The 16235-nt window shown below is 40.5% G+C and overlaps 1 pseudogene; it reads right to left on the reverse strand.

The window, feature by feature from the left end:
• LOC103901710 overlaps positions 1–16235 on the reverse strand; it is a 67272-nt pseudogene that overhangs the window by 12918 nt on the left and 38119 nt on the right.

The raw sequence follows: 16235 nt of genomic DNA on the forward strand, positions 1-16235 counted from the left end.
TTGGGAGAAGAGACCAACACCCCCCTCGCTACAAGTAGTTGTAGAGAGCGATGAGGTCTCCCCTCAGCCTCCTCTTCTCCAGGCTAAACAGCCTCAGTTCCCTCAGCCGTTCCTCATAAGACTTGTTCTCTAGACCCTTCACCAGCCTCGTTGCCCTTCTCTGGACACGCTCCAGCACCTCAACGTCCTTCTTGTAGTGAGGGGCCCAAAACTGAACACAGTATTCGAGGTGCGGCCTCACCAGTGCCAAGTACAGGGGTACAATCATTTCACTTATTGATTAGCTTCTAGCTTGCAGATATATTCCTAAGACAACACTGATCTGTGAAGAGCAGCTAGGTCCTAACATGGTAGGAGGGGACAGAAAAGATGAGAATAAATCAAACTCTCATCACTTGTATGCTGTATAGTTCCTAAAATCCTACTGCCCACATAAATAAACCAGCAAAATAATAAGTACAGGAGCCCTTAATTGGATTAGTTAACCAGCCATTTAAAAAGAAATCCAGCTTGAAGCACTTAACGTGGATTTTTCAAGCCAGAGCCCTTGATTGTTATGATTAATACGACTCTACCCAGGTTTCCCAGGCCATTTACTACCATGTAACAGGGATAAAATTGAGCAAGGGGAATGCAAATCATAGTGGTAAGAACACTTTACAGCATAAAGCTATGCAGACAGAGGTCAACCCACCATCCTTCATGCAACATCTAGCAGCAATGGCAATACACCAGCTCAACACCCAACAGCAGCTGAAAAATATGGATACCCCAAACAATTCCATTGCCTTGAGCTAAGCTACATGAAATCAAATACAATTCAAACACAAGGAGATGAGAAAATTTGAAACTCCACTAGTTTTACTTTGTGATCTAGCTCAGCATAAAAAGATACGCAAGAATGCTTAATCACCATCTGGCCTCAGTTATGCTTGTGCCAGGACACACCTGCTTAGCCTACGTATCCTCACCTGCACTGCATTTTCCCATTCTCTTAATGCAGATGTGGTGTTTTATTACAAGGTGAATCCTGCAATAAATGTATCTTGGATGCACCCATCTTTCTCTTGAGATTGCTGCTTCTTGGTGGTGTTGGGTCGATGGTTGGACTCGATGATCTTAGAGGTCTTTTCCAACCTCAATGATTCTATGATTCTTTGCTTGCTTTCTTCTCTTAACTTTTTTTTCCTCCTATTGCCTCCTTCAATCATTTGAAGCCTCAGAGTTTAAAATATAAAATATTTATTATGCGCACATTCAGAAGAATAAACTAAAGATGCTTTGGGGTTAGAGATGCTATCTACTCTTGAATAATTCGAGTCATGTTTTTAAGTGAAACACTTCATGTATGGAAACAGCCACCAATACCCAGGTGCTCTGCTCCTGCAAGTATTTTATCCCGTTCTGATCTCTAGTTGCCCTAAACAGACTTAATTTATCTTACATTACCTTTCATCTGCTTCATTTTCAAATGTGTTTTAGATGAATAAATAATACAGAGTATGAGATAAATGCACACAGGCAAAGATGACAGCTGTCAAGCTTACCAACAACAACATATATTAATGTTCTACATCTCTTCATCCATCTTTTTAATGTATTATTCTTGATAACTGACTTTTGTACTAAATGTGTTAAGAACAGATCTGAAAAGGCCTCTGCAGGGGAAAAAAAGAAATATTCAAATGCTAAGCAACTTTTTAAAACCTGCATGTTCTATATTCAAATTAGGCTTCCAATTAAAAAAAAAAAGGGCAAAAAATTTAAAACAGAGAATCCAAAATATACTAACAACCCCTGCTAAGCTTTTAGTTGAAACACTAGCCTAATGCTTTCATTAACAATATGAGTGACATTTGTTATAATAGTGATAAAGTCATTTAATTACTAAGGAGAGCTTTAGAAACATGTGAGCTGCCTTGAAAAGATGTGGCATTTGATGACAGGGTGCTCTCATGACAGGGTTGTAGATGCAGTTGGATAGTTTAGAAACCCAGATTCAGATCTGGAGATCATCATTTATACTTCAATCTTATTTAACAATATAAAAAGTATTCAGAGAGATAGACTAGGTTATTTTAAAATTAAATGGATTACACGCTTCTAGGATTTTTTGTGTGTGTGCAGATGGACTATTATTAATAAATTGTTTGAGATTTCTCTGCCGCTCTGTCCATCACAAACACTCATTTGTTTGTTACACATATCTGAAGGAAACAGCTGAGAAGATCAAGTTATAATGCACCGAGGATCAGGCAAGCAAGGAGGACACAGGTATCTTGCCAACACATGGTGAAGCAGGGACTCAAAATCCCACTCTGTGGTTCCTCAGCCCCTTCGTCGTGCCCCCCCAGGAGTGAGGGAGGCTCTGCCACTTCCCCTGCCCTGAGCGGCAGGCGCAGAGCAAGAAGGCAGGTGAGGCCACCAGAAGGAGAGGGAGGTCACCTCTGCCAGGGACTGAGGGTGGTGGTCATTCGTGATGGAAGAAGGCAGCTGGGAGGGTGGTAGGTGTCCATACCCCATCGATTTGAGAAAAACAGAAAAAGCCCCTGGGGAAGGAGTGACTCCTAAAGCCTCTCATAGGACTTTGCCGTCAGGCTCCCGCTCACCTTCTCCTTTAGGGAGGCTCCCAAATCCATTGACCCCGCTGCAAACTTTTTATTCTGCTCAAAATACTTTAAAACTTCCTTGACGTGGCTCTCATCAACCCCCAGGATGCTACCAACCTTTGACCGCCACACCTAAATTCTTGCTGATAACTCAGTGCTCTGCTGCTGTCACCAGCACCATAAAACTGAACCCCAAATGATTACTGGGGTGATACTATCACTATTTCTCACACTGCTGTGAAATCTTGACCTAGCCGTGCACACATATGCTTGCTTTTCTTTCACGCTCACTTTCCTTTTCTCTTTACAATGCTTCTCATGTATTTAAATATACCCCTGCACACATGTATACGTATATATGTGTGTGTGTGTGTGTGCACGCGCGCTCAGTTACCCATATACTCACTTGGCCTCTCTGAATTAGTTGTTTGGCTTGTAATATATGTTCACATTGCTGCCCGTGTGTATTTATACTGTATTTGCAAATCATGAATATTTGCATAGTGTCTAGCAATACGCTCGGTTCTACCTGGCTATCCCCTAACTCTTCCTACTGTGCTCAAGGTGTTCAATATCGATTGGCAGAACTGTGAGAGACTATCAGGGACCGGTTGCTTTGTCCATGCCCCAGCGTAGGCTGAAATCCTGAATTCATTTCCAGGCTTCAAAATGTTCCCAGTGAGATCTGGAAGGGTGCTGTAGGATGACTACACAAATTTTCAGTTTCTCTTCCATTAAGTAATGGAACTTAATGGACCTTGGTCTGACTTCAGTGGGAGCTCGTATGTTATTATATGGTGTGGTTTTCAAATCAGTGCCTCCCCCCCACATTTTATATGCCGGTATTTCTCACAGGGTCAGCATAGTTAACTGAGGCAGGATTTACATTGACTCTCACGCGCATTATGGTTTCATATACATTGACTGGACCAAAGTGGGCACGGACATTCTTGGGACAGATGCTGTTAGGGGCTCAGGTCTTGCTGCAGAAGTGTATCCACTAATGAGTTCTACCTCTTTTTCAATTGCTCTTTGAGGAACAAAAATAGGAAAAATGTGGAGGTAAATAGGTGACTTGCAAAGAGAAACGAATTAAAAAAATAGCTTGACAGTTGTATAGAAATGCTTCCTGAGCCTCTATCCGTGCATACTAACCACGCATTTCATATCATCCTTCATGATGGCCCAGTGGAAGCATTTGTCAGCGAAGCTGTTCCTATTCATATGTTTTCCGAATGTTTATGGCACTTTCATTTGTACTGGACATGAAATGATGTCAGTGTAGCATTTTCCCCCCTTACATCTTTGTGATATTATTAGTGACAAGAAGAAAGGCATGCTGTGCGCATAGTAACAGCTTTTCAAAGGCAAATAACCCAGCTGCTGTGCCTGATTTTTATTTTGTAAAGGGCATCAGTTAATGATTAATCATAAAATAAAAAAAACGCAAGACAGCCCAAGGTATCTGCCTTTTCAAAAGCTGTTATGGTGCAGGCAAAATGTCTGTCTTCCCACTGTGAATCGCGTTAGGCAGACCACAAAGTGCGACTGCATCTTCAAAGTAACAAGTACTTAAGGTCATGGCTGACTTCTCTAGTCCCCCCCCAACCCTCCCCATATTCTCCACTTAAACCTCTGGAAGCTGCAACTGTATTAAACCCCCCAGTTTTCTAGAGCTATAGCTTCTTTTTTAATTAAATAGTTTAAAGATTTTTGGAACCATTACGAGCTTTAGATACACAAAATGTGTCTTCACAGGACTCTGGCTACAGAATTGAGCCTTTTCGTCAATTAAACACCCACATACCTACAACCTACATCTACGCGCTTGTCTTGTCTCTCTGCCCCTCTTGCCAGTCCCCAGACAGTTGCCTTTAAGTGAGGCGAGATCTTTCGCTGTTAAGATCACAAAATTCTCGGCTGAGTTTTGGCAGACTTTTTTTCAATGGCTTCAGACAATTTCCCTCTCCGCTCCTTTGCCTTCCCCACCTAAGAGACTGGAATAAGGATGCCTGGAGAGCCAGTACTGAAAGCAGCCATCACTGAAAGCAGCCACAGCCAAAAGCATTTTGAAATCCTACAGCTGGAAATGGGACGAAAGAACAAAGTTTTATCTTATCAAATCTTTTCTGATTTATTCTATTATGCCAGCAGATTAATACCCTGAAAATTGCCAGCCCTAATTTAAGACTGTATGCTGTTGCACAATGCCTTAAGCTGCTGCATAAAATAAGCTTACCAACTGAAAAAGGTGATTCATGTATATTGCGCAGGTCATTTCTGATAAGCCAGGTGATCATATTAATTAAACTAGGAAAAAAAAAAAAGAGAAAAAAAAAGAGACAGAGAGAAAAAAATAATACATATAGCTCAGTGGTGAATGGCATAAAGAAGCAGTTACATCCAGAAGAAAATCTGTCAGAAAGAAGGTAAGCTTATGCCACACTTCAGATCTGAAGCAAAGCAGTATTTCATTATAATGACAGAAATGAAGCAATGCAATGAGCTTTACCTTGAGTAGTGAGTATTAGCTATCGTCACCAAATGGCTTCAGGTAAATAGTTCAGTACAGAATCAACTCCTTGTATTTGGTTTTGTATCTAACTGTGTAAACAGCTTGAAATAATCAAGTGCAGAAATTTCTGCAGAATATTCATTCAGTTGTTTACCTACGGGAATCACAGCCGCTTACTGCGGTGAAACTGCTTCTTTAAGATCACCTAATCATTAGTCTGATATACAGATAATCAGAGGAAATGATCTGGGTTCATTTCTTGTTCTGAGTGGCTCCCGGCTCCACCAGGGACAGGAGGTGGCCACCGGCTCCATGTGGACACAGCCCCTGAGGGTACCTGGGGCTGGTACCCATGGCGTGGGTCCATCATCCCCCGGCAGCAGCTCGCTGAGGTACTGCAGAGCATCTCCCCTGATGCCTGGGTTTGGGCAAATTAGTCTAGCTCTCCATCTTTTCCACACCACTGAAGCTACCATGTAGCATCTTTGTTATCATCTCACCCATTCATTGGGAGCTATTTCAGAGTTTGGAAAGCCAGTATCTTTTTTTAGCCATCTTATTCTGTGTTTTGTCTTTTTATTCCTGATCTAAAGCCCATAGAAATCACTGCAAGTGTGGTTTGTTGTTTTTTTTTTTTCTTTTTGGGGGGTGCTGAGACCTAGTTATATCTTCTCTAATGAAATGTTATTTGCCAGTGTCGTTGTGAGTTAAGTACATACCAAAATCAATCCCAAGTTCTTTAAGTTCCTAAAGGTTCTCCTTTTCGCTTCTATTCTTAAGGCAGTTTTCATCTAACTACTGCAACATATTACTGAAGCTAGTGGTTTAGCAGGCTTCAAGGATGAATGGGATCTATCTATAGATAATAAGAGCCTTCAGAGGTAACTCTTAACTATCTTTAAACAGCTTTAGAAAGAACATAAAATCTCATACTACAGATCTGGAGTCTCTGGGTAACAAGGGTTTGAAAGAAATTCATCCTCTTGAAAGGTGAATCTGTAATTGCCTACTGCAGAATTTCTGTAGCTCTTCCCAAACCGTCTAATTCTAGTCATCACCAGTGATCTTGTAGCCTAGCTCAGTCACTGAGCCCATCTTCTTGCTCAGACATATTTCCTTTTGCTGCATTTACAGCCTGCCCATTTTCTTTGTCTGCTGACTTGCATGGTCACTTTTTTCATTTTCTTTGATAGTTTTCTGAAGAGCAGGCTTTCATACTTTATTATTTCTAATATTAGATACAACTATAAGATTTAGGCCAGAGACATACAAGCTAACGGAGTCAGTCATTTCCCTTGTAATTTATTCATATCCTTCTCAAAGTGGGGCTATACTAATTAACTAATGGCTAAGAATAAAGGTGAATTTAGATTTTGTATAGATATCATATTTTAGAGCTATGAAAAATTAATTATACTGTAATTACCAGGTTCAGAGTCTGTGAGTGCTGGTCCTTTGATACACCTGCTAAGCTCTGCAACATACCACTGTTCACCTTTAGCATGTCACTAAAGTTACAAACTTAATGGAAAATGAGTTGGCAAATAAAGTGTTTTTAATTTTAATAGATCTATCAGAAGGAAGTAAGTGGACAGTGTCCTAGTCCTCATTTTTAGTAGTTCAATGAGTTAGTCCTGCCAGTTTTACTTCTGATTTCAGTTTTTTCCTAATCCCAACATTTTGTAGATGTTTCATTATTTGTGGCTTAAGACTTTGTTTTGGCTTTCTTTCCTTCATCCATCTCCTTTGGAGTAGCCCACGCACGCCGTGGGTACGCGATGTGGCTGAACAGAGAGCAGCATCTCTTCAGCTCCTGCAGAAGGAGCGCTGGCCATGGCACTGGCACAGCCCCTGCCGATGCCAAGGGGGTTGCGGCCGCTTTCTGGGCCTGAGCCAATTTCTTGGCACAGCATTGCACTGGTCCATGCAGAGGTGCCCTATGAAACTCCACCTATCTATTCAGCGAGTTTTTTGGATGAGGTTTCGTTTCGCTGCTGTTTGATATCTCTGTTTGATTTGTTTGGTACTGACTCTGAATCCAAGAGTTGAGTTTGACCACAATAAAGCATTTATGTGTTAGACCAAAGCAGAGAATAGTATCTAATCTAATACCTTTTATGCCCTAAGATCTTCAGTCTGCAACCTGAGTAGTCCTATTGCCAGAATACAGTCAGGTTTTAGTCTTTTACACCGAACACAATAACAACTGTTCTTAATACTACCTACTGCCAGATGGGTTTGGGAGGGTGCACTTGACCTCGCAGTGTCACAGACATATCAGTTCCCTGCCATTTGTCCTGGAAACCATTCAGCAGCTGGGAATATTTCTTAATTATTATGAGGTTCCCTCCTCAGCCTTTGTTTTTCATTCAGACTCTCCAGTGACTATAACACAGATTGAATGTGGCTTAACATTTTAAAGACAAAACCAAAATCTGTAAACCTGGTGAGTTTTCCCCAAAGTTCAGTTAATTCTAGAAATACTGATCAATATTTGAAGCGGTCTTCAAAACAAAATTGCAGTTCTTTTCAATTACACTAATATTGGACAGACTTGTAAAAATCGTTAGTGATGCTTTTCTCTTTTATGTGCCTTTGATTTTACTGTGCAGCTTGAATAACACAGCAGCAGCTTGCCCGGTCTCTCTTCTCTGTCACGGTGGAGTTAAAAGTGCTGGCCACAGGATGACATATCCTAGACAACGGGAAGGAAAGGTGGGATTTGTGGTGGCTTCACAGATCCCTGACAAAAGAGGAAATAAGAGGAAACGTGGGAAGAATGGGCAGTGAGAGATATCCACATTCTGGCATGGGGAGGAAGGGGGAAAGGGCATGTCCACAGGGATCCTGGAGTTGGGCAAAAATGAAAGCACAAACAGAGCTTTAAGTGCGGATGAGAGAAGAAGACTTGAGAAGAGGAAAACCAGCAGCTCAGCCAGAGCCCCGAGCTGCCATGGCTTCAGAAACAGAAGGGTGTGCATCTGGGGATCAGGCAACACGCAGCTGCCCTGTCCCATGCTCTCAGTCTCACTAACACCGTGACCACCACCACCTACACCACACAAAGTGGAAAAAGGCACGTTTGCAAAGCTGTTCTTTGGGCACCTCGTAATAACAGAATTCTCTCACAGGTGAGTATTAAAATTTTGCCCACTACCAGAAGTTTGCCAAGAGTCTCACGAAACCGGTAAGTCTAAGCTCCCTCTCCAAATTCAGCTTTCAGAAAGTTGAACATACTGTTACAAGTCAATGGGGCCCGCTTCTTAATTAATAAAAAAAAGAATAAAAATCATGGCTAGTTAGCATCTCTCAGCTCTCTCCCCAGCCCTGGAGGTACTCTTGAAGTATTCCTGCCCTGCCTACCACTGGCCACAATGCTTAACTTAGTTGCAATTGATATTCATTATTTCCTTACTTAGCCTGAGAAATAATTAGGTATCATATGTCCTTCTACAGACATATCCAGAACGGAGTCATAATGTAGTCCATAAATAAATCTGGTAATAGTTCAGTAGCATGATAGTTTGACACTCCACAAATGAAGTAAAAAGGACAAACAACTGAAAATGGTTGTTTGATTTTTTTTTTTTTTAAAGTATAATTAATTACACGTGTAAATACATTAGCTGCAACTCTGGACAAGTAATTAGACAACTAATTATAGAGAAAATGCAATTGAAGGCTCAAACAGATGACCACCCGTCTGGTAGCCATCCCAGGTGTTTATGAGCTCTCTGGGTTGTTTATTTAGGTTTATAAAAACACATCTGTTCACAGAACTCGGACAGAACTACAAAACGTAATATACAGAAGTACCAAGAGACTCAGCCCTCCCACAAGCAGGTTTTTTTTCCTTTCTCCTGCCACTGCTGTCAGCCCAAGAAACAGTTCTTGTACCCACCAAAGCATATACACTTCAACACACATGCTGAAATGCTGCTCTCGTCACGGGGTCTTAAACATGTGGTCAGGTGCTCAGCTCAGTAAGTCCTAGACTAGGCTTTGTCTTTAATTGTTTTTCTTAAAATTGGGGGGGGTGTATAACTTTTAGAACTTTTTTTTCATTCTTCAAGGCAGAATTACCAGCCAGAAACACATGCAATTTTTTTAAAAAGATCCCCAGAGTCGGATCTTTCACTATTTTTACCCTTCTGTAATGTACCATATTTAATGCTCAGAATTACATTTTAATCAATCTGGACATATGCTACACGGTGCACATTGTCAGTGGGACATACATGGGATTACCTTGCTTAGAAGAAACTGTAATGTGAAATTAGTATCTTTGCCTGGTTTCATATGTCCTTTAGCCACCTTCAGAGGCAAGCCAACGTCCTACCACCTCCATTCTTAAATACCGATTTAAAATGTCAGAAGCAGCCTCTTTTTCTTGGAGTTCTATTCCTTTTCTTCCTGTTTTGGAACCATTTTCCTGGTGGAAAAAAATGGGATAATGCTTTACATGACAATGTCCCATTTTGTCTGGATTGCTGAGGTTCTTTTAAGATCTGCTGGTTTACCTCACTAAATACAGTATTTGGGAAGGGATTTTTTTCAGTAATTTATTCCCTTGAGAGAAGTTTACAGCCACTAAACTAATTACACATGAGTCTAAGTAAACATGAAAATGCTAATATGCTTCCAAGTGTCTGCACCTAATAAATTAGGTTTTGGTTTATATTTATCTTTTAGGCTGTATGAAAGTCTCCCATGTGACAGGAGCACTTCATTTCCTTTCCGTGTTCAATGCCATCTCACCTTCTATAGCTCCTGTCTCAGTCAGGATGGGAGAGGTTGCCCCAATCTGTGCAGCAACGCAGGTTGGACAGCCCAGTGATAAGCTTGCCAAAAAGGATCTGGACTGAGAAAATTTAAAAATATAGTGTCATTAGGAAAAATATTCACCTTCACGTAACTGTTCATAAAGACTCCATCAAGTTAAAAGTGCAAATACAATTTTGCATTGAAAATCAGGTGTATTTTTAAAATAAATTCAGACTTGTTCTAGACTTTACTATACTGTACTAGATAGTATTTGCATCTATGGTACTATCCTCTGGCTGCATTAATACTGCAGTGCCCTAAATACTGAAGTTTAAAACTTCTGTAGTTTTTTAAAGGTTACCTCCTGGTCCATGGACACGTTTTTGGTTTTCAAACTCTTCTGTGCACTTAGACTTTTCTTCTTCTAGCAGCTGACACCAAAACCCCTTCTCATGGTCAAATTTGAAAATAATGTCATACATAAAAATATGGACACTTTTTAGTTCACATACTAATAGGTTATTAGGAAAAATGCATGGCTTATGACACCTCTTCCAATCTCATTCTCTCTCACATACTCAGTGAAAGTTTCACACAAATAAGATGCTGTAACCTGCTGTAACTCACCTCATCCTAGTTGTGTTTGACTCCCTTACTTTTAATGTTTAGTAAAACACTTCTGACAACTGTTTTCTTTACCTAATGAGCAAGAAGGTAACCTGCTGAGGTTTTAGCCACTGACTGCTCCAGAGTTACACAACATCCCTTCTTGATAGAAGACTATTTTCCTAATGTAACAGAAAATTATGAGCCTAACTGCAAGTCTGATTCTGCCACTTTTAGGAAGTAGCAGGTAGAACAGCAACACTGTCAGGTTTTCAGGTATAATAATTATATTACCTTCTCAGTATTAACGAATGCAACTTGCCCACGTAGGGTCCTTGATGCTAAGTAAGACTATTTGGGCAGCAATTGTGCCAGATTAAGAGGTTATCACTCTACTTTCTCCTGATCCCATCTCCCATTTCATCACTACTGGAGGTTACAGAATTCTCCAAACTGTCACGTAATGGCATGTGTAACTGCTTCTAACCCAGTTCTGTCTAAATGAATCCAACAGCTAAAACACTTCCAGTAATAGGGGTTATCTAACACAGCTCAGTTCGGCAAAACTGGCTCACGGAGAGACTACACGTGCAGTGACACTGACATCTCTGAGAGGCTGGTAATTTCAGGGAAGGGTTGATGAACAGCTGAAGATGAGGTGCGGAACAGCAGGAAAACTTCAACACAAGTTAACTGAATCCAAAATAGCAATCTGATAGTAGTGTTACTGGGCTCTCTCACCTTTACCTTTCAGATAGATGCTCAATAAATATTGATGTCTGGTTTAACAAAGCACTGTTCAGTGAACATCAGACTTGGTCAGCTGGTTCTTTCTCGTGCCTCATTCTTCTTTTTAGATCTCAGAATATCAGCAGAGAGACCGCAATTACAGTGCTATTAGTGAAATCATACGGCCCAACTGTAAGCTTTCATCTTGTCAAATTTAGGGGGAAGGAGACACCTGTAGGCATGCACTGCCCTTTATTTATTTATTTTTAGTGAGGAGCAAGTCAATACTGACGCAGCAAAGACCGACTGAGGTGTTAACGCTAAAGCAGGTAACAGCGCTTTCTAAAAGTATGAAATACGCTCCCGTTGTGCTGAGTTACAGGCTGTGTGAAGCACCCCTTTGAGTGCCGGCGCGTTACTTACGGAAGAGCTGTCTCACCCTTGGACGTGACAAACTCACTCGGGAGTGACAGTGGGAAAGGCTTACGGAGCCGTTTCCTCCTGCTGCCTTCAGACACACACTGGCTCAGTATGAGGGTGTCAAAACTGTTGAACAGAGTTTGTCATCGGCTTTGTTCCAGAGAGCAGCTCAAGGGAGCTTTTTAAGGCACTCTTAACTGGCTTAAGGGCTAAAGTTAGTCAGAATGGAAAAGCATGGCTGGGGTGGTTGGGCAAAGTAGACCTTACATGTGTATAGCAGGGGAGAGCTAATAAATATATTTCCATAATAACCCTCTCTGCCAGGAATATTGTCTTTCTTCCCCTGCTGTGCCAGCTCAGTGCATCTACCCAGCGCTCTCTGTCCTCCCCTCACCTTTTAGAAACCACCTTCTCACCTCCTGCAAGTACCTGTGAACTACCTTACAATCTTAGTACCTCCTCCTTCCATCTTCTCTCTACTTTCCCGCCCTCCTCCTTTTTTTTTTTCCCTCTTTTCTAGAAGTTAACTCGTTCACAGCATCAAAATGTCAAACCCAATTCTTGAGAAATGGCAGAGCTCAGGGGACTGGTATACTGGAGGGCTACAGAAGTTGGTTCCTGTATCTACAGACAGTTGTAAATCTGGTTACATCTGATGGCTTTGTTAACAAGATCCAGAACTATGTCCCTAATGTCTCCTTTTCTTTCATTTTCAGAAAATGCAACAAAGTTCTGTGTATCAACAAGCGAAACTTTGAAATTCTGTAACTCGGAAAATCTCAGCTCTGCTACTTGAGACTTTTTCAAGAGTTTTACAAACAGAAAAGCATCACTGAGCTGAATATATGGTTCAGCTAAAAATCTCTTTTATACAGATATCTAACACAAAGTCACAAAATGCAACAGCAAAAGAAAATAATCATGAATGTTTTCGTTGATTTTTTTTCCTTTCAACAGCATTAAGAAGTCCACAAAGTTGTTCCTGAGGACATGAAACCAGCAGGTTTCTAACCTGAAAGATGTGCAGAGTCACAAAATTAGGTGCCTTATTACTTTTAAAAGTCCTCCTCGATGCTTGAATTCTTTGACAGATTTCTAGTTAATTTTAAAATAAGACTACTTACCTGTGTTCGTCTTTTTGTGCCAACTATTTGGCTGGCCCCACTGTATTTAACATTAATTTTGGTGTCAGTTCCAAAACAGTAAGATTTCACTCCGTGAGTCTTCGGAGGAAAATGATCTCTCCTTTTTTCCACCTTCTTATAATGTTCTCAGAACTATACCCATATACCAACTATTTTGATAAGTGAATGACATTTCCCATATTCTTCCAGCCTCTGATTCTCAGCCTTGCCACAAAAGATGGTGGCTTATAACGACTGGCTCTCAGCAGGTGCCATTATTTTCAAAATAGTGAGATACTAAGAGCTGAGCAAGAATTTTGAAAATAAAGCTTAATTTAAAATCTTCCTTTCTTGAAATGTAAATATTAACTGGAAATAGTTGGTTTAAAGAATTAACATGGATTCTGAAAAAAAAAAAGTCTCTTGATATTTTCAAAAGGAGAATGTTGTTTCTTAGTCTAGCTCTTTTTAAATTTTAGTTTACACTGGTTGTTTGCTGGAGATTTAGTGCTGCGAGACAATTTGGCACTTAACAGTCTCAGACATTTTCTAGCTACCCAGGAAGGACCTGAAGTTCAGAATTCATGAATTAGAAAAAATCCCGCGCTTAGAGGAATGGTTGTTGAGAGTTTCTGAACACCCATCAAAAGGACCTGATGGCTGTAAGTTACCATCGCTCAGCCCCCCTCAACATGTCCCCTGCTGAATGGTGTCTGAAAACATTTTCATAGAAATGTTTTTTCTGCAAGATAATCATTGTATAAATCACGTGAAGACATCAGAATAATTACAACGCAGAGAAATTCCAACAAACTTTTGAACTTCATCCATTTCTACAGTTGCACCGTTTCTCAGTTGCTGCCCATCTGTAATTAATAGCTGTAAAAAGAAAAGAATATCTTCAATAAATTTAGCACATGCCTGGTTAAGCTGCCACAGTTACAGCTTTAATAGAAGAGAGAGAGGCAGTGGGTGAGGAACGCCAGTGCGGTACACATCCAAAGAGTGTGGGGGGGATATTATTCGGCCTCCTTTGTACATTCACCCTTTGTGCCTATCCTAAGTGTTTTTATCAGTTTTCCAGTCATATGTTTCAGTGGTGAATATAAAGTCAACGTGATTTCAGAAACTGGCCCTCCATTCATTCAGACACAGGGGCTCCTGCATCCCCGTTGTTTAAGGCTTGCTGAAGATTCAGGCAGAAATCATTGAATCGATTTACATTTAACGACTGCTTCAAGGATAGTTTTACCACTTTTTGAGATAGAAACTTAATTATACATTTTCTCTCCACGCTTCACAAGAAAAACTTTCTGTTCTGAAGCCCGGAAGATAACATTTACCACAACTGATAGAGGCGGCGGGGGGAAACCCGCAGGTCAGACATGATCACTTGTGACTTAAAAACCAGCCAGGGTTTTCCTGGGAGGCAGCCGCGGGAGGAGAGCTGCCAGGGACTGCAGCTACGACAAGCTGATCAAATTATCGTATCAACACCGCCTAGCAGTTTGCACTTGAGGCACAGAAAGCTTTTACCGTGCCTGAGGTTTTTACCTCTTTCCAGGCACATGAGCTCCTGCCGCCTCTTAATCAAAGCTTTCAGCAACCAACATTGAAATTGGAAGGGGTTTTTTTTGAAACGTCCTCCAATCGAGCACACAAAGTTTAAGTGAGAGAGATGGGATTATTTGAGCAGCGTCACAGATCCACTCCGCTACCTCCTGTCCTCGTCCCTCAGCTCGGCAGGAAAGCCCACCAGGCCTCAGGTGCCGCCCGGCATCCAATGCACGCATCCCCTCAAACGGCAAAAGCAGGTATTTTTATGTCGCTGTAATGAGTTTTTTAAGTGCTTTTTATCCAACACGTGGCATTGCAGGTTCCTGATCGTCATGGAGTCTGAACAAAAAGCAGTATGTGTAGGTCTCCCATAAAATAGCATTTGCTCATCGCATTTGGACTGACACTTTCATTCTTTTTCGTTTTTTTTTTTTTTTTAAAAAGATCCTAATAGAAAGCCCTGCAGAGAAGATGTCGAGTTAAATTTATGACAAAGGCAGCTGCTTCTGCAGTCTGGTTTTCAAACTGCCGGCTAGAAATGTGACTGACACGCGTGTCACATGCGTGACAGAAAGAGCTCGTTCTGCAGAACTTTTAAAAATTGGTATTTTTATAATCGATCTGAGGTTCGTGAAATAGGAAGACAAAGACACTTTGCTGTTTTTCAGAGCATTTACAGGCCATGTTTCAGAAAATTACTTCCTCGGGAAAATTTCTCTTAAGGACAGCATTTAAGCATAAGTTTAAGTCCCACGGAGATTTCAGCAACATTGAAGGCTGAGTACAGATTTAAATGCTGTGTTAAGAGGGTTGATTTTCTGACAGACTTTCAAAATCCACTATTCAGGGAATATGCATTTAAATAGGGGTTCACACCTCTAAGCTGTGCAAACATTGCCAGCAATAATGAGGTGCTGGTATGCAGACATTTCTGAACCACAAAGTTCCAAAATTTTCTCTTAGCTGAAATTTGTTCACGTCCTTGCGTCTGAAATCTTTTCCCCAATACTCATTTTAACAGAACTTAGTAGATTAACATATTTTATCAGCTACTGGAGTTCTACCTTTGATTTTAATTAGGCTTGGGTTAGGTCCTGAAAAAAAGACAGGCTATTTCAACAAATGAATTGAGAAAGTCTTTGTTGTCTTAAAAGTGGTATATAACAGTGATTTGAATGTATATTCATCTGCCCTATTATACAATTACTTTGAATAGAAAAATCTGTTTTTCCTTGTTTTCAGGAGGAATCACTAAGCCTGAAGAATTTTCTTAAAGAAATCAAAATTATAACAATGTCTTTGTATGTTCAGATGATTTTATTGTCTTTTTTTCTGCATTTCTTTAAACATTCTGACTAAAAAACACTTCTATTTTCAAAACCTTTATTTTCACAAGTTTTCTCATTTCATCAACACAAATGTTTTCCCCAAAGCCTTTCAGAAAACTCCAATTTCATCAGAACTTGAATTTAAAATGAAAAAAGAAAGTAAGTAGTGAAAAGGGTAGAACAGATGGGGGAATAAAATAAACCCCAACAAAATGCAAGTTATTTCAGGCTTAAATATAATAAAGCCTCTAACACTGCAAGCGAGGTTTTTCTTTTTCCAGTGCTCTCCTTCCTTGCCTTTGAATTTTTTTGCAGTAATTCCTAATATCGCTGCCATAACTTCAGCCACTTGGATATGAAAAATATTGGGAGCCCTAGCATAGGTGGTGCAGGATACCAATTGTGGTGTGCATTGATTAGACTTGCTAAGAGCAGGTTTTACCACCAGACTACTGTTGGTAGTAGACTAAATGAAACTACAGTTTCTTTAGTCATTGTTATTTTTATCATGTATTCAAATTCCATTATTAGGAGTATTTGCTCTATCTAGCCTTAGATGTCTAACACGGCTGCCTAAATTAGG

This window comes from Aptenodytes forsteri, unplaced genomic scaffold (genome assembly GCF_000699145.1).
Source record: "Aptenodytes forsteri isolate BGI_AS27 unplaced genomic scaffold, ASM69914v1 Scaffold326, whole genome shotgun sequence".
Lineage (NCBI taxonomy): Eukaryota > Metazoa > Chordata > Aves > Sphenisciformes > Spheniscidae > Aptenodytes > Aptenodytes forsteri.